At 44.3% G+C, this 18608-nt stretch overlaps 1 long non-coding RNA gene across 1 annotated transcript; it reads left to right on the top strand.

Annotated features, from left to right (window-relative positions):
- Nucleotides 1-3264: 3264 nt before the first annotated feature.
- Nucleotides 3265-7999, top strand: LOC135269024 (uncharacterized). Its single transcript, XR_010337364.1, has 3 exons — nucleotides 3265-3512; nucleotides 4037-4156; nucleotides 6488-7999. It is a non-coding gene; the product is annotated as an uncharacterized LOC135269024 (long non-coding RNA).
- Nucleotides 8000-18608: the final 10609 nt, after the last annotated feature.

Genomic DNA, 18608 nt, shown 5'->3' on the forward strand with positions numbered 1-18608 from the left:
GTCTCTATTTCCTCATATCTTTACCAACACTTTATGTTAACTGGACTTTTTTTTTTTTAACAGGGTCTCACTCTGTTGCCCAGGCTGGAGTGCCGTGGCATGATCATGGTTCACTCACTGCAGCTTCAACTTCCTGCACTCAAGTAATACTCCCACCTCAGCATCCTGAGTAGCACTACAGGCATGCACCACCATACCTGGCTAACTTTTTAAACTTTTAGTAGAGATGAGGAGGCCTTGCTATATTGCCCAGGCTGGTCTCGAACTCCTAGACTCAAGCAATACTGCCATCTTAACCTCCCAAAGTGCTGGGATTACAGGTGTAAGCCACCTCACCTGGCCTTCTTACCCCTTGCAGATATAAAATCAATTCACTGAGATTGTGGTATTACAGTAAAGAAAGAGGTCAATTAATGCAAAGCTGGCCAGGTGGAAGACTAGAGCTATTACTCAAATCAGTCTCCCAGATAACTCAGAGACTAGGGATTGTATGGATAATTTGGAGGGCAGGGGGCTAGGAAATGGGTGCTGCTGATTGGTTGGGGATGAAAGCATAGGGGTGTGGAAATGGCCCTAGTGTGCTGAAACTGCCCCTTGGTGAGGACCATAGGACTGATTGAGCTGTAATTCACAGGTCTGATGGGGTGAGTTGGTTGCCAGAATACAATAGTCTGAAAAACATCTCAAAGACCAGTTGTGGGTTCTATAATAGTGGTGTTATCTATAGCAGTAATTGGGGAAGTGACAAATCTTGTGACTTCTGGCCATGACTTCTCAGCAGTAAGGGATGATAGACAGTTTGCCTATGTTTTAACAGAATTCACTCCCTTCCCACAACCTAAATCCTGGCCTTTTATTAGCTTACAAAGGTGGTCCCTGAGCAAGGAGGGGGTTTATTTTAGGGAGGGATTTTTATCATCCTTGCTTCAAAGTTAAACAACAAGGCAGAGGTTGAAGTGAGCCTGGATCAGCCACTGCACTCCACCCTGGGCGACACAGCAAGACACCATCTCAAAAAAAAGTTAAACAATAAGCTAAATTCCCTCCATGGTTAGCTTGGTCTACACCTAGGAATGAGCAAAGAGAGTCAGCCTGTGAGGCTAGAAGCAAGATGGAGTCAGCCATGCTAGACTTCTCTCACTTTCATAATCTTTGCAAAGACAGTTTCAAAGCAAATCCCATAATACATGATTAGATGCAGGAAAACAAACCCCTTTATAGAAGGTGTAAGAGAATAGATGACTGTTGATTGATCCATGAGGCAAGAGTAATTACAGTGAAATGAACTGAGGATAGGGACAGTCTTTAATACGGCTTGAAAACTGCATATTGGGCTTCTGGAGAAACATAAACTGTGAATGTCTAATCCGATTTCCTGATCTCCGAGTCATGCACTTAATAAAGATGGTATCAATAAGAGGTCAGTCACATTTGGGGAAGTCAAAAGTCAGGAAGAGAAGGTAGGACCCCAGCATCGTAAATTGTGTTGTGTTGATTATGCTAACATCAATTCCCAGGAAATTACTTCAGGATCAGGAAAATGTTTGTTGGCCCTCAGTAGACTCAGAATGAATTGAAGTAAAATGAATGAATAAATTGGTGTGTGCTCTGCTACCAAAGAGAGGCGAATAGTCCAATGTCTCTGCCTTCCCTGTGTGCTAAGGAACTTAGAGCTAAATCAGTTGCTATAGCTGTCTTTAATCAAGAGATCTTGGCCAGGTGTGGTGGCTCACACTTGTAATCCCAGCACTTTGGGAGGCCAAGGCAGGAGGATCGCTGGAAGCCAGGAGTTCAAGACCAGCCTGGTCAACATAGTGAGCCCTCCCCTCCATCTCTACAAAAAACACACAAAAAAAATGGCCTGGCATGGTGGCACACACCTGTAATCCCAGCTACTCAGGAGGCTGAGGAGAGAGGATTGCTTGATCCCAGGAATATGAAGCTGCAGTGAGCTAGGACTACATCACTGCACTCCAGCATGGGCAACAGAGTGAGGGTGAGATCCTGTCTCAGAAAGAGGGAAGGGAAGGGGATAGGGATGGGAAGGGGAAGGGGAAAGGGAAGGGGAGGGGAAGGGGAAAGGGAGGGGAGGGGGAAAGCCAAAGGGAGGGGAAGGGAGGGGAAGGGGAGGGGAAGGGAAGGGAGGGGAAGGGGAGGGGAGGGGAGGGGAAGGGAGGGGAAGGGGAGGGGAGGGGAAGAGGAAGGGTGGGGAGGGGGAGGGGAGGGAGAGGGATGGGGAGGGGAAGGGGAGGGGAGGGGGAGGGGGAGGGGGAGGGGAGGGGAAGAGGAGGGGTGGGGAGGGGGAGGGGAGGGAGAGGGATGGGGAGGGGAAGGGGAGGGGAGGGGAGGGGGAGGGGAAGGGGAGGGGGAGGGAAAAGGGGAAAGGATTTCAATTGTAGGAAGAAAGAAAAGAAAAAAAGTGAAGCCCAGGTGGCTCAGGCTTGTAATCTCAGCGCTTTGGGAGGCCGAGGCAGGTGGATCACTTGAGGGCAGGAGCTCCAGACCAGCCTGGCCAACATGGTGAAATCCTGGTTCTACTAAAATTACAAAAATAAGCCGGATGTGGTGGCGGGTGCCTGTAATCCCAGCTCCTTGGGAGGCTGAGGCAAGAGGATGGCTTGAACCCAGGAGGCGGAGGTTGCAGTGAGCCGAGATTGCACCACTGCACTCCAGCCTGGTGAGAGAGCAAGGCTTTGTCTCAAAACACACAAAAATAATAATAATAAAAATAAAATAAAAAGAATCTTGATACCCTTTCCCCCTTCTTCTCTTTTTATGTCTTGGTTTCTGCGGTTTTATTATAACAAGCTTCAAATCCTCTTTGGAAGTTGATAGGGATTTGAATCAGTGAGATTTTAAAATCGGAGATGTATCTATTTACTTATTTATTCATTTTATTTTTTAAAATAAAACAAACCCTTGTGTCGAGGGGTGACTTTCAATAGATGCCAGCGAGCGAGCTGCTCTGCTGGGTACGAAACCCCGACCCAGAAGCAGATCGTCTACGAAAGCTTTAGTGCCAGGTTCCCCACGAACGTGCGTTGCGTGACCAGCGAGGGGGCGGCCGCCTTTCCGGCCACACCCTGTTTCCCAGGACCAAGGGCTCTCGTTATGGACCCCGGTTCCAGCGCGCGGCGGGGCACGCCCTGCGCAGGGCGGAGCGGCCAGCGGGCGGCGACGACGGGGGACTGGCTATCCAACGCCAACCGAGGCCCTCTCCTAGGAAATCAGAGATTTATTTTTAATCCAGCTGATCAGAAGAAAGCTTACTCATTAAAGCTTTGGAAGATATTCTTTACAGGAGCTGGCGTATGCAGTTTCTGATTGAGTCCCTAAGCAAGAAACCCCAGTGCATAAGTGGATTTTGCATAAGTGAGGATGAAAGAGCGCCCTAGCTTTGCAGTCTAACAGAACTGGGTTCAAATTATTCAACCTCTCTGAACTTCTGTTTTCTCATCTTGACGATACGGAGCTGGCACAATGAGTCTTTCAGGGCTGTTGTGATGTTAAAGGTAAATAAATTTTAATTTTTAAAAGTTTTGCCTGGGCGTGGTGGCTCACGCCTGTAATCCCAGCGCTTTAGGAGACCAAGGGAGGAGGATATCTTGAGGCCAGGGGTTTGAGACCAGCCTGGACAATGTAGTACAACTCCATCTCTAAAAATAGTAAATAAATAATTTTATTTTTTACTTTCATTTTTTAATTTTTTTGAGATGAGGTGTTGCTCTGTTGCCCAGGCTGGAGTGCACTGTGTGATCATAGCTCACTGCAGCCTCAAAGTCCTGGGCTCAAGTGATCCTCAGCCTCCCAAGTAGCTGGGACTACAGATGACTGCATTGTGCCCAGGTTTTTTGTTTGTTTTTTGAGACAGGTCTCACTCTGTCATCAATGCTGTGCAGTGGTACAGTCGTGGCTCACTGCAGCCTATAGCCTACATCTTCCAGGCTCAAGCTATCCTGCCACATCAACCTCCCAGGTAGCTGAGACTACAGGAATACACCACCATGCTCAGCTAATTTTTCATTTTCTTTTGTAGACACAGGGTCTTGGCTTTGTTGCCCAGGCTGGTCTTGAACTTCTGGCTTCTAGCGATCATCTCATCTCAGCCTCCCAAAATCCTGAGACTACAGGTTTGAGCCCCTGCTCCTGGCCAAAGGTAAATACATTTTAAAGTAACATTAAATGTAATAAACCAAATCATCCAGCAGTTTCGTGTTTTTTTTTTTTTTTTTGAGACAGAGTCTTGCTCTGTTGCCCAGAGTGGAGTGCAGTGGCGTGATCTCAGCTCACTTCAACCTCTGACTCCTGGGTTCAAGTAATTCTCCTGTCTTAGCCTCCCAAGTAGCTGGGATAACAGGTGTGCACCACCATGCCTGGCTAATTTTTGTATTTTTTTAGTAGAGATGGGGTTTCACCATGTTGACCAGGCTGGTCTTGAACTCCTGACCTCAAAGTGATCTGACCACCTCGGCCTCCCAAAGTGCTGGGATTACAGTCGTGAGAGCCACCGTGCCTGGCTAGCAGTTCCACTTCTAAATGGACATTCTAAAGAGTTGAAAGCATGGACTGAAATATGTACAGGTGTCATAGTAGCATTAGTTACAATAGCCAAAAGACAAAAATGACCTGTGTCCATCCACGGATGAATGGATAAACAATACACAGTGTATATACATACAATGGCATAAATTTCAGCCTTACAAAGGAATGAGACTCTGATACCTGCTACCACATGGATGAACCATGAAGAACATCATGCTAAGTGAAAAAAGCTGGTTGCAAAAGGATAAATATTATATAATTCCACTTTTATGAGTTAACCTAGAATAGGCAACTTCACAGACACAGAAAGTAAAATTGAGATTACCAGTGTCCATGGGAGGGAGAAATGGGAGAGTTAATGTTTACTGGGTATGGCATTTCTTTTTTTTTTTTTTTTGAGATAAAGTATACTGTCGCCCAGGCTGGAGTGCAGTGGCACGATCTTGGCTCACCGCAACCTCTGCCTCCCTGGTTCAAGCGATTCTCCCGCCTCAGGGTGCAGCATTTATTTTAGGGAAGATAACGTTCTGGAGATGGATGATGGTGATCATTGCAGAACAATGAATGTGAATGTTCTTTTCTTTTTTGAAACGGAGTCTTACTGTGTTGTCCAGGTTGGAATCCTATGGCTCACTGCACCCTGGACCTCCCAGGCTCAAGGGATCCTCCCACAAAAAAAATACAAACATTAACCGGGCGTGGTGATGCACGCCTTGCAGTCTCAGTTACTTGGGACACTGAAGTGTGAGGATGGCTTGAGACCAGGAGGCTGGGTTGCAATGAGCCAAAATTATGCCACCTCACTCCACCCTGGGTAACAGAGCCAGACTCTGTCTCAAAGGCAAAAAAAGGCCAGGTGCAGTGGCTCAGGCCTGTAATCCTAACACTCTGGGAGGCTGAGGCAGGTGAATCACTGTGGTCAGGAATTCAAGACCAGTCTGGCCAACATGGTGAAACCCCGTCTCTACTAAAAATACAAAAAATTAGCTGGGTGTAGTGGCAGTAGCCTGTAATCCCAGCTACTCAGGAGGCTGAGGCAGGAGAATCGCTTGAATCCGGGAAGCAGAGGTTGTAGTGAGTCGAGATGGTGCCACTGCACTCCAGCCTGGGCAACATAGTGAGACTTCACCTTTAAAAAAAAAAGATATTATTAAAAGATAATAAAGATAGTTTATTAATATACTATAATCGCTGTTATTACATATTTGTATAATATATACATTATTTAATAGGCTAGCTGTGCATCTTAAAACTACTGAACCTAGTTGAGGGGAGTTTTTCTCTCCCCACCTATAAGATACCTTTCCTGATCAGGGGTCTGTAAGAATGTGCAGGGACCCTGGAAAGTCTTAGGTGTAAAATATGACAAGCGGCCAAGTGCAGTGGCTCATGCCTGTAATCCTAGCACTTTGGGAAGCTGAGGCAGGTGAATTACCTGAGGTTAGGAGTTTGAGACCAGCCTGACCAACATGGTGAAACCCCATTTCTACTAAAAATACAAAATTAGGCTCTGAACTTTGTTTTCTTCCCTTGACAATGGATCTTGACAATCAGGAATTATGATTCCCAGTTTATGCAGAATAAATCGACTTTTCATCTGAGTCAAATGATGATTATTAGGCTTCCTCCGTGCTCTTGAGTTACAAGTCTTTTACATGCACAAAGTGGATGTACTGGGACAATCATTACAACGAGACAGCTATTTCCAACATAAATCAACAAGCCCATTTAACGTGGGGACAGCTGCTGCTGTTTAGATACCTTTCAAGGGCAAAGCTCTGGCCTAGGAAATTGGCAGCTCTTAGGGTGGTCCTGGCTGCTTCATTCTACCAGCCGGGGCAAATTCATTTACAGGGAAACCCCAGGGGTAAGCGAGTGTTAATGCCTCCTGGGTTTTAGTCACAGACGGCACCGTGATTTTATTGACTAAGATCTCTTTCTTCAGATGGATGGACTCAGAAAATGAGGCCTGCAAAGTGACGTAAAGGATTGACTCACAGAAGCGTCTCTGATTCCTGGGAAAACCAGGACAACTGGTTTTTGTAGCCCTTCATTGAAAAGGCAGTTAACCCACAGGAGCTGGCAAGGAAGCCAGTTCTGGCACATGAACTGGTCAATTGACTCTCCTTTAAGACAGAGCTCTGGGGCTCAATGTCATTTTGATCATGTTGGCATTACCAAGTTTTAACCACATCGTCATCATCATCTGCTATTAATTCAGTCTTTCCTTATCTTTTTTCAAAATTTATTTTTGTAGAGATGAAGTCTCCCGCTATGTTGCCTAGGCTGGTTTTGTATTTTTAGTAGAGACAGGGTTTCTCCATGTTGGTCAGGCTGGTCTCCAACTCCCGACCTCAGGTGATCCACCTGACTCGGCCTCCCAAAGTGCTGGGATTACAGGTGTGAGTCACCACACCTTGCTCCTTCCTTGCCTTTTCTTTTTTTTAATCTCATACGTGACAAAGATTTTTTGCTTGGCCAAACTTTCGTCAGGCTTCTGAATCTTCTGCAAAGCCCATCTGCGCACTTTCTTATAAAATCCAGTTTTAGCAAAGAACCCTACTAAGTCAGTGTAGCAAGAACCCCCTACCCCTGATATTCAATCTTCTTCCATATCTGATCATGTTCCTCATCCTCCACCAACCTCCAGGTAATAGCTGGTCACCCTGGCCTGCCTTCTGCAAGAACCCTTTTAGGTGGGCTTAGCCAGAATCCCTCTTATCCCTGATGTTTCCTCTTAGTTGTTTCCATTCACTGCCCCCCTCCCTGATCCTTGGATATAAATTCCCATTTGCCCATGCTGTAAAGGCAACATATGGCTGGCTGTGGTGCTCACTCCTGTAATCCCAACTCTTTGGGAGGCTGAAGCAGGAGGATCATTTGAGCCCAAGTGTTTGAGACCAGCCTGGGCAACACAGTGAGACCCACTCCCTACAAAAAAATTAAAAAATTAAGTGGCAGCCAGAGCAATCGGGCAAGAAAAAGAAATAAAGGGTATTCAAATAGGAAAGGAGGAAGTCAAATTGTCTCTTTTGCAGACGACATGATTGTATATCTACAAGACCCCATCGTTTCAGCCCAAAATCTCCTGAAACTGATAAGCAACTTCAGCAAAGTCTCAGGATACAAAATCAATGTGCAAAAATCACAAGCATTCCTATACACCAATAACAGACTTAAAGAGAGCCAAATCAAGAACGAACTGCCATTCACAATTGCCACAAAGAGAATAAAATACCTAGGAATACAACTAACAAGGAACATAAAGGACCTCTTCAAGGAGAACTACAAATCACTGCTCAAGGAAATCAGAGAGGACACAAACAGATGAAGAAACATTCCATGATCATGGTTAGGAAGAATCAATATCATGAAAATGGCCATACTGCCCAAAGTAATTTACAGATTCAACGCTATCCCCATCAAGCTACCAATGACCTTCTTCACAAAACTGGAAAAAAACACCTTAAACTTCATATGGAACCAAAAGAGAGCCCGCATAGCCAAGTCAATTCTAAGCAAAAAGAACAAAGCTGGAAGCATCACGCTACCTGACTTCAAACTATACTACAAGGCTACAGTAATCAAAACAGTATGGTACTGGTATCAAAACAGAGATATAGACCAATGGAACAGAGCAGAGGTCTCGGAGGCAACATAACATATCTACAACCATCCGATCTTTGACAAACCTGACAAAAACAAGCAATGGGGAAAGGATTCCCTGTTTAATAAATGGTGTTGGGAAAACTGGCTAGCCATGTGCAGAAAGCAGAAACTGGACCCCTTCCTGACACCTTACACTAAAATTAACTCCAGATGGATTAAAGACTTAAATATAAGACCTAACACCATAAAAACCCTAGAAGAAAATCTAGGCAAAACCATTCAGGACATAGGCGTAGGCAAGGACTTCATGACCAAAACACCAAAAGCATTGGCAACAAAAGCCAAAATAGACAAATGGGACCTAATCAAACTCCACAGCTTCTGCACGGCAAAAGAAACAGTCATTAGAGTGAATCAGCAACCAACAGAATGGAAAAAATTTTTGCAATCTACCCATCTGACAAAGGGCTGATATCCAGAATTTACAAAGAACTAAAACAGATTTACAAGAAAAAACAAGCCCATTCAAAAGTGGGCGAAGGATATGAACAGACACTTTACAAAAGAAGACATATATGAGGCCAACAAACATATGAAAAAATGCTCATCATCACTGGTCATTAGAGAAATGCAAATCAAAACCACATTGAGATACCATCTCATGCCAGTTAGAATGGCGATCATTAAAAAATCTGGAGACAACAGATGCTGGAGACGATGTGGAGAAATAGGAATGCTTTTACACTGTTGGTGGGAGTGTAAATTAGTTCAACCATTGTGGAAGACAGTGTGGCGATTCCTCAAGGACCTAGAAATAGAAATTCCATTTGACCCAGCAATCCCATTACTGGGTATATATCCAAAGGATTATAAATCATTCTACTATAAGGACACATGCACACGAATGTTCACTGCAGCACTGTTTACAATAGCAAAGACCTGGAACCAACCCAAATGCCCATCGATGATAGACTGGACAGGGAAAATGTGGCACATATACACCATGGAATATTATGCAGCCATCAAAAACGATGAGTTCGTGTCCTTTGTAGGGACATAGATGAACCTGGAAACCATCATTCTCAGCAAACTGACACAAGAACAGAAAATCAAACACTGCATGTTCTTACTCATAGGTGGGTGTTGAACAATGAGAACACATGGACACAGGGAGGGGAGCATCACATACTGGGGTCTGTTGCGGGTAAATAGGGGCGGGACAGTGGGGGATGGGGAGTTGGGGAGAGAGAGCATGGGGATAAATGCCAGATATAGGTGAAGGAGAGGAAGGCAGCAAATCACACTGCCATGTGTATACCTATGCAACAATCTTGCATGTTCTTCACATGTACCCCAAAACCTAAAATGCAATTAAAAAAAATTATGGCCAAAATAGCCTACAAGCTAACAGATTGATGAATTCTTTTAGGCTATTATTTGGGGAAAGGGCCACGAGTTTTAGTGGAAGAACACAGTGTGCAGCTCATAAGTCCATGCCAGAGCCTTGGAGAAGTTCAGGCCTTCCGCCATGTCATGAGAGATGGGTGGCTTTGTCCACTCAGTCTCAGGGTACAGCCCCTCTTCCCATGACACATTTTCCTGAGTCTGGGTCAAACTACCTTTAGGATTTTCTCCTATTAGCAGTTTATTTGTAAATAAAACCTTTAATTATAAATGAACCAATTACCATGGGATCTCATCCAGAGACAAACAGGGAAAGAGACCCCTGGCCCCTGCTAGCCACTCTAGACCCAGCATGAGGAGATAGTGCCATGGCTGGGCTCCATCCATTGTTTTCAAGTTGACTAAGTGTTCAGCTCAGCAGCTCACTAGAAATCAAATGGACATCCCCCGACCCTACCCCGCCAACCTGTTACCTGAATTTGGTTTTTGTAGGCTTCTCTCACTCTCAGAATTTGTGTTGGTACTTAACTAAACATAATACATTCCCCAGTGTAATGGTCTCTGTTCTTAATTTCAAAAGCAAGTTCCTTGATTTTACATTTCTGCTTAGAATAAAAGGAATTATCTTTTATTTTTACTTGACTAACACAGATTAATTTTCCCCCATGGACTGGGGTCCTTTGATAAAAAAAATATTCCCAGTTCCTTTATTGAAAATGTACAAAAGATGGCTTTTGAAAACACTGTTAACACAAAGCAAAATTCTGACACAGACATCAAAGTGATGGGCTCCTCTAGATTTCCTCTAGATAAGATAAATTCTAGATATTCCTCTTATCTAGAATTTAAAATGGCTTTCTCCTCACAATGCTAAACCAGAGACTTAGTTGAAAACAGAAAAATAACGACTAGAAAACACAGGCTTCAGATTTACTGATAACCTTTTCCCTAATCTCACCTGATAATTTCACCTCGTTCTCAAACTCTAAACTCCACCTCTCCTGTCCTCTATTACAACTCTGATGGAAGAGTTCTACTCTTTTTCCTTAGACTTCCAATTCGCTTCAAACACACCCAACATGAAAATATATGAAAGAAGAAGGTAATGTTTCTTTGCTGAAGAAGTGTCATCAGTCTCAGTGATTATTAAATATTAAGTATCACTTCTCAAAACTGTGGCAATTTCAGATCAAAGGCAAAAAGCTCAATGGTCAGAGATAAACCTAGTAAGCACCACATTCCAGACCCGCCACTGTCCAAGAATGTAATCATTAACAGCTAAGGAGCACTTGCAACGTATCTAGTCCTAGGTGGGATGTATTGTTAGTGTGGAATACACACCCAATTTTGGAAGCTTAGTATGAAAAAAAGAATGTGAAAATTTTCCTATTTTTATATTAATTACATGTTGAAATTATAATTTGATATATCAAGGCAAATAAAATATACTATTAAAATCGAAAAAAAAAAATTAAGTGGCTTGAACCTGTAGTCTCAGCTACTCCAGAGGCTGCGGTTGGAGGATCACCTGAGGTGAAGAGGTTGGGGTTGCAGTGAGCTGTGATCATGCACTACACTCCTGCCTTCCCAACAGAAAAAGAGTTTGTCTCAAAAAAAAAAAAAAAAAAAAAAGGCTGGGTGAGGTGGCTTACGCCTGTAATTCTAGCACTTTGGGAGGCCAAGGTGGGTAGATTACTTGAGGTCAGGAGTTCAAGACCAGCCTGGTCAACGTGGTGAAACTCCATCCCTACTAAAAATACAAAAATTAGCCGGACATGCTGGCAGATGCCTGTAATCCCAGCTACTTGGGAGGCTGAGGCAGGAGAATCGCTCGAAACCAGGAGGTGGAGTATGCAGTGAGCCCAGATTGGGCCATTGCACTGTAGCCTGGGCAAAAAGAGCAAAACTCCATCTCAAAAAAAAAAAAAAAAAAAAGGGCAATCTTGAGAGTCCAGGTAAGTTTGTGAGTGATTGTAATTCTTTATACTGTTCTATATTTTTAAAATTCTATTTTTTATTTTTAATTTATCTTTTGTAGAGATTGAGTTTTGCTATGTTGCTTAGGCTGGTCTTGAACTCCTGGCCTCAAGCACTCCTCAGCTTCCCAGAGTGTTGGGATTACAGGCATGAGCCACCATGCCCAGCCCAAAATTCTCAAAGCTGAAAAAAACTCCCCCTTTCCCACCTCTACTCTTGCCTCAAACAAATTTAATCAAGGAAGATAAAAAAAAATCTTTCGGTAAAGATTTAAGAACCTAGGCTGGGCCGGGCATAGTGGCTCATGCCTGTAATCCAAGCACTTTGGAGGCCAAGGTGGGCGGATCACCTGAGGTCAGTAGTTCAAGAACAGCCTAACGAACATGGTGAAACTCCATCTTTAAAAAAAAAAAAAAAAAAAACCTAGGCTGAAAGTATAAATAATTTCATATGTGATTTTTTTTTTTTTTTAGACAGGGTTTTTCTCTGTCATCCAAGCTGGAATGCAGTGATATCAACAGGGCTCACTGCAGCCTCAGCCTCCTGGACTCAAGTCATCCTCGCACCTTAGCCTCCTGAGTAGTTGGGACTACAGGCATAAGCTGCTGCACCCTGCGTTAACTTTTTACTTTGAAACAATTACAGACTCACGAAAAGTTGCAGAAATAGTAGAGAGGCAGGGCACGGTGGCTCACCCCTGTAATCCCAGCACTTTGGGAGGCCAGGGGGTTGGGGGAAGACCACGAGGTCAAGAGATCAAGACCATCCTGGCCAACATGGTAAAACCCTGTCTCTACTAAAAATACAAAAATTATTTGGGCATGGTGGCGGGCACCTGTATTCCCAGCTACTAGGGAGGCTGAAGCAGGAGAATCATTTGAACCTGGGAGGTAGAGGTTGCACTGAGCCGAGATCAAGACACAGCACTCCAGCCTGGGTGACAGAGACTCCATCTCGAGAAAAAAAAAAAAATAGTAAAGAGGTCCCAAGTACCCATCACCTAGCTTCTCCCAACAGTAATATCTACCATAACTGTTGTACACTATCAAAATTCAGGAAATTGACATGAAGACAACATAACTATCTAGACTACACACTTTACTGTGATTTCACATGTTTAACCTTTTATTTTTGACTTCTTTTTTTTTTTTTTTTTGAGACGGAGTTTCGCTCTTGTTACTCAGGCTGGAGTGCAATGGCGCGATCTCGGCTCACCGCAACCTCCGCCTCCTGGGTTCAGGCAATTCTCCTGCCTCAGCCTCCTGAGTAGCTGGGATTACAGGCGTGCGCCACTGTGCCCAGCTAATTTTTTTGTATTTTTAGTAGAGACAGGGTTTCACCATGTTGACCAGGATGGTCTCGATCTCTTGACCTCGTGATCCACCCGCCTCGACCTCCCAAAGTGCTGGGATTACAGGCTTGAGCCACCACGCTCGGCCCATTTTTGACTTCTTTAAGTTACAAAAACAATTTTCCCATCAATGGATAAACAAATTGTGGTATAATCCATACAATAAACTATTAGTCAGCCATCAAAAGGGATGAAGTGGCTCATGCCTGTAATCCCAGCACTTTGGAGTCCGAGGTGGGCGGATCAATAGATCAGGAGATCCAGACCAGCCTGGCATAGTGAAACCTCGTCTCTACTAAAAATACAAAAATTAGCCAGGTGTGGCGGCACATGCCTAAAGTCCCAACTACTCGGGAGGCTGAGGCAGGAGAATCGCTTGAACCCGGGAGGCAGAGGCTGTGGTGAGCCCAGATTGTGCCATTCCAGCCTGGGCAAGAGAGCAAGACTCCGTCTCAAAAAACAAACAAACAAAAAAACACAAACGGATAAAGTACTGATACCTGCTTCAACATAGATGAATCTTGAAAACATTATGCTAAGCGAAAAAAGCCTGCCACAAAAGGTCATAGTGCTATTGTGATATAGTAAGAGATACATATTTGGGCTCTGCCCCCAGTTTCTGGCACAGAGGTTCTAAAACTCTTGAAATTTCCTGAGCCATAGGGGTACTAGGTGCATCATTTGTTCTAATACTTGGTCTTTGACCCCAGTTCCTGACACGGAGCTCCTAATCCCTTGGCATTTCCTGAGTGAGAGGCATGTCTTTTGTTCTAATGATGCAACCCTTTTTGTGTGTATGTGTGAAGGAGTCTCACTTTCGTCACGCAGGCTAGAGTGCAGTGGCATCATCTCGGCTCACCATAACCTCCACCTCCTGGGTTCAAGCGATTCTCCTGCCTCAGCCTGCTGAGTAGCTGGGATTACAGACATGTGCCACCACACCCAGCTGATTTTTGTATTTTTAGTAAAGATGGGTTTTCACCATGTTGGCAAGGATGGTCTTGAACTCCTGACCTTAGGTGATCTGCCCACCTTGGCCTCCCAAAGTGCTGGGATTACAGGAGTGAGGCACCTCACCCCGCCTAATGATCCAACTCCTGATGGGCTCCTAAAAGATGGCTGGTTACCAGAAAAGCCAAGTCATGACTAGAAGCTTAGAACTTTCAGCCCCACACACAACCTCTGGGGTGGGCAGAGGGGCTGAAAGTTGAGTTGATCACCGATGGCCGATAATATAATCAATCATGGCTACATAGTGAAGCCTCCATAAAAACCCAGAAGAAGAGAGTTCAGAGAGCTTCTGGGTTGCTGAACACGTGGAGGACCCTGGAGGGTGGCACACCTGGAGAGGGAATGGGAGCTCTGTGCCCCTTTCCACATATCTTGCCCTGTGCATCTCTTCCACACAGCTGTTCATCTGTATCCATTGTAATATCCTTTATGGGTAAATGTAAGTAGAGTGTTTCCTTGAGTTTTTTTTTTTTTTTTTTTAGACGGAGTCTTGCTTTGTTGCCCAGGCTAGAGTAATCTTCGCCTCCCAGGTTCAAGCAATTCTCCTGCCTCACCTTCCCGAGTAGCTGAGATTACAGGTGCACCCCATCACATCCAGCTAATTTTTGTATTTTTTTAGTAGAGATGGGGTTTCACCAGTTGGCCAGGCTGGTCGCCAAATCCTGACCTCAGGTGATTCCACTTCAGGCTCCCAAAGTGTTCGGAATACAGGCGTGAGCCACCGTGTCCGGACTGTTTCCTTGAGTTTTGTGAGCCACTCTGGTAAATTACCTGAATCCATGGAGGGAGTCCTGGGAACCCCCAATACATAACCAGTTGGTCAGAAGCACAGGTTATAATTTGGAACCTGTTATTGGCATTGGAAGTGGGGACAGTCTTGTGGGATTGATCCCTTAACCTGTGAAGTCTGCCCTAACTCTGGTTAATGCCAGAATGGAGTGAAATTACAGGTTATCCTGGCCTGGTGCGGTGGCTCACACCTATAATCCCAGCACTTTGGGAGGCCAAAGTGGGCAGATCACGAGGTTCGGAGATCTGTACCATCCTGGCCAACATGATGAAACCCTGTCTCTACTAAAATACAAAAAATTAGGGTGTCGGGGTATGCACCTGTAGTCCCAGCTACTTGGGAGGCTGAGGCAAAGGAATCACCTGAACCCAGGAGGCGGCTATTGCAGTGAGCCGAGATCACACCACTACACTCCAGCCTGGTGACACAGAGAGACTCCGTCTCAAAAAAAAAAAAAAAAAAAGAGAAAGAAAGAAAGAAATTATAGGGTATCCTGTTGGTGTCTTCTTTAGAATTGGTGGGTGGTGGGTAGAAACTCCCCCACATACTGGTGGAGTACAATTGACCCTTGAACAACATGGGTCTGAACTGCAAGGGTCCACTTACACACGGAATTTTTCTTCAATCAAATAAGGATTAAAAAGACAGGATTCTGAGGATGCAAAAACCCAAGTATAGGGTGGGCTGACTTTTCATATACACAGTAGAGATTGTGGGATTTTAGTATGATTGGATGTTGGTATCTGAAGGGCTCCTGGAACGAATCCCCTTCCTCTACCCAGAAAGGACTGTACTCCATGTTGAGTGGTGACTGGTGTGTAAGAGTAGGGAAAACTCTGTTTTTTCCTAAGTTTTCTAAATTTTTAGTCCTGGAGCACAGAGTGGTGGTTCATGCCTGTAATCCCAGCACTTTGGGAGGCCAAAGTGTGCAGATCACTTGAGGTCAGTAGTTCAAGACCAGCCTGGGCAATATGGCAAAACCCTGTCTCTACTAAAAATATAAAAATTACCTGGGCGTAGTGGTGGGCACCTATAAGCCCAGCTACTCTGGAGGCTGAGGCAGGAGAATCGCTTGAACCTGGGAGGTAGAGGTTGCAGGGAGCCAATATCATGCCACTGCATTCCAGCCTGGGCAACAGAGCAAGACTCCATCTCAAACAAATAAATAAATAAATTGGCCAGGTTCAGTGGCTCACACCTGTAATCCTAGCACTTAGGGAGGCCAAGGAGGGTGGATCATGAGGTCAAGAAATTGAGACCATCCTGGCCAACATGGTGAAACCCCATCTCTACTAAAAATACAAAAATTAACTTGGCGTGGTGGTGCACGCCTGTAGTCCCAGCTACTCAGGAGGCTGAGGCAGGAGAATCGCTTGAACCCGGGAAGTGGAGGTTGCAGTTAGTGGCGATCACACCACTGCACTTCAGATTGGCAACAGACAGAGACTCTGTCTCAAAAAAAAAAAAAATTAGCCGGGCATGATGACAGGTACCTGTAATCCCAGCTACTTGGGAGGCTGAGGCACCAGAATCGCTTGAACCTGGGAGACGGAGGTTGCATGAGCCGAGATCATGCCACTGCACTCTAGCCTGGGTGACATAGTGAGACTCTGTCTCAAAAATAAAAATAAAACTGGCCGGGCGCAGTGGCTCACGCCTGTAATCCCAGCACTTTGGGAGGCTGAAGCGGGCCGATCACGAGGTCAAGAGATCGAGACCATCCTGGCCAACATGGTGAAACCCCATCTCTACTAAAAATACAAAAAATAGCCAGGCATGGTGGCACATGCCTGTGGTCCTAGCTACTTGGGAGGCTGAGGCGGAAGAATCGCTTGAATCCAGGAGGTGGAGGTTGCAGTGAGCCGAGATTGCACCACTGCACTCCAGTCTGGCGATAGAGCAAGACTCCGTCTCAAATAATAATAATAATAATAATAAAACAAATAAATTATAAGCCCTGCCTCTCAACAGTCCTAAATGAGTATCAAAGGGCAGTATCATCCCATTTAAACTTATTAAGCACCTTTTATATACTGAGTATATACTAGGCAGTGGAAATATAAAGATAAGACCCTGCCCTCAAGTTGCTCAGTCTTAGCACGTTGTAACAAGAAGCATTTTTCACTTTTCTGCTGGGACTCTGTCTGTCAGGTCAAAGCTTTTGAAAACCAATGGAGTGGATGTTTTCATCAATCTCCATAATTATCCTATTAAGAGACAAGGAAATTAATGACATCAACTGCTTTTCTAAGCAGCAGTCTGAGCAGTTTCTGCCTTTTTCCCTAGAAAAACTACGAGGCACAATGAAACTCTGCTAATTGAATTAGATGTGAAGAACTAACCTATTAGAACGTGATCATTCAGTGCCCTAGGGATGCTACATAAAGGACAGTAATATTCAAAGACAAAATGCTTAGAGAAGGATGTGTATGTAGTTCATGATTTGAGTCGGCTGATTGTGTTGACATTTTCTTAGTAGGTGGGTGGGGAGTGAAAATCTGGAAAGAAAGCATTTTATTTTGAACACATTGTATTTTTTCTTGTGAACATAAGAAAAATATTTTATTCAATAGCAATACTGGTCTCGCATAAATGAAGTTCTAATTTTTATATCAGTTAAGTTCTCTGTAATCTGACAGTCAATACCAACTTTAAAATGGATATTGTTAAGTATGATTCATTAGGTCTTCAGATAACTGTAACAATAGGCTATAACCAAAACTTCGTATTAAGTGAAGGCAAACTTGGCCGGGTGTGGTGGCTCACACCTGTAATCCCAGCACTTTGGGAGGCTGAGGCAGGTGGATTACTTTTTTTTTTTTTTGAGACTGAATTTCACTCTTTCACCCAGGTTACAGTGTAGTGGCCCAATCTAAGCTCCCTGCAAACTCCGCCTCCCTGCAACCTCTGCATCCCAGGTTCAGGCGATTTTCCTGCCTCAGCCTCCCTAGCTGGGATTACAGGTGCCCACCACCACGCCGGGTTAATTTTTGTATTTTTAGTAGAGACGGGGTTTCACCGTGTTGGCCAGGCTGGTCTCGAACTCCTGACCTCATGTCATCCATCCGGCTCAGCCTCCCAAAGTGTTGGCATTACAGGCGTGAGCCACTGCGCCAGGCCAGTGTTTATTTGATCCATAAAGCTTGCTAGTTTAATATTAAATTCAAATTACCGTAGCCTAGAACCCTTTTGAAGATACCTGACAGCTTCATTTTTGACCTATCTCATTAGGCTGAGTTCTCTTTTACAATACAGATGTTTAAAATTAAAATACGAGTCTAGATCTAGATTTCGTTAAGGTTTTGGTGTTTTTTTCAAACACCCTAAGGTTGTTCAGAAGCATCTATTCTATGTATGTACTTCCCTTACTCCGTAATTTGTAATCAGATTAGTTGCACCCTGTCTAGACTCCTTTCAGAAAATACTAACAATATGTTTTTCTCCGTCTTGGGCTCCACATGGGTGAATTACAGGAAAACTTAACAGGTACTCAGAGCAACATTTTTTTCCTACTTCATGAAGGACCTAAATGCGAACTCTAGGTATTTCTCTTTTGCTTTTGTTCTTTTCCCAGGTTTACCTAATTGCAATCTGTAAGTGTTAAGATGCAGTCAATGAAAAGTATATGTGGAAATTCTTAAGCAAATCAGACCTTTAAAAAGGAAACTACTTCACCTAATAGTCTATAAGAAAGGAAGGTGGACTCACCAAAACAATCCTATTAGTTAGGTACAGCCGGATACACCGTGGAGTAAGGCAATCCTCTATTTAATTTGCAAACTCTTTCGCGGGGAGAAGGAAAGGATGGAAAAGTTTGAGTGAAGACTTTAAATGTCTAGTCAAACAAACAGTGAGTCATTGAAAGTTTCCAGTTAACAATCCCTTCTGCCTGGCCAGGGCCTGGGCCCCAGCGCTTTATGAGCC

The sequence above is a fragment of the Aotus nancymaae genome, unplaced genomic scaffold (assembly GCF_030222135.1).
Source record: "Aotus nancymaae isolate 86718 unplaced genomic scaffold, 86718_ANA_hifiasm-v0.15.2.pri h1tg000049l, whole genome shotgun sequence".
Taxonomy (NCBI): domain Eukaryota; kingdom Metazoa; phylum Chordata; class Mammalia; order Primates; family Aotidae; genus Aotus; species Aotus nancymaae.